Raw genomic sequence first — 281 nt, 5'->3', positions numbered from 1 at the left:
CTGTAAATAGCTTGTGTGTCACTCATTCTGTCGCTTACGGCCATACCACCCTGAACACGCCCGATCTCGTCCGATCTCGGAAGCTAAGCAGGGTCGGGCCAGGTCAGTACTTGGATGGGAGACCGCCTGGGAATACCTGGTGCTGTAAGCTTTTTAGTTATGGCTTTTCACCGGCAGAGGGTGCTGCTGCCGCTTTCCCAGTGGACACAGAACAGAAAAAAAAAAACCAAAAAACAATGTGACGAGTAGGCCACAGAATGACCACCAACAAAATCAATGGG

At 50.5% G+C, this 281-nt stretch overlaps 1 non-coding gene across 1 annotated transcript; it reads left to right on the top strand.

The window, feature by feature from the left end:
* The first annotated feature begins 32 nt into the window (after nt 1–32).
* Nucleotides 33–151, top strand: LOC121939130. Its single transcript, XR_006105411.1, has one exon. It is a non-coding gene; the product is annotated as a 5S ribosomal RNA (ribosomal RNA).
* Nucleotides 152–281: the final 130 nt, after the last annotated feature.

Source organism: Plectropomus leopardus, unplaced genomic scaffold (assembly GCF_008729295.1).
Source record: "Plectropomus leopardus isolate mb unplaced genomic scaffold, YSFRI_Pleo_2.0 unplaced_scaffold41624, whole genome shotgun sequence".
Classification (NCBI taxonomy): domain Eukaryota; kingdom Metazoa; phylum Chordata; class Actinopteri; order Perciformes; family Serranidae; genus Plectropomus; species Plectropomus leopardus.
This window is presented reverse-complemented; position numbering and strand designations above follow the sequence as displayed.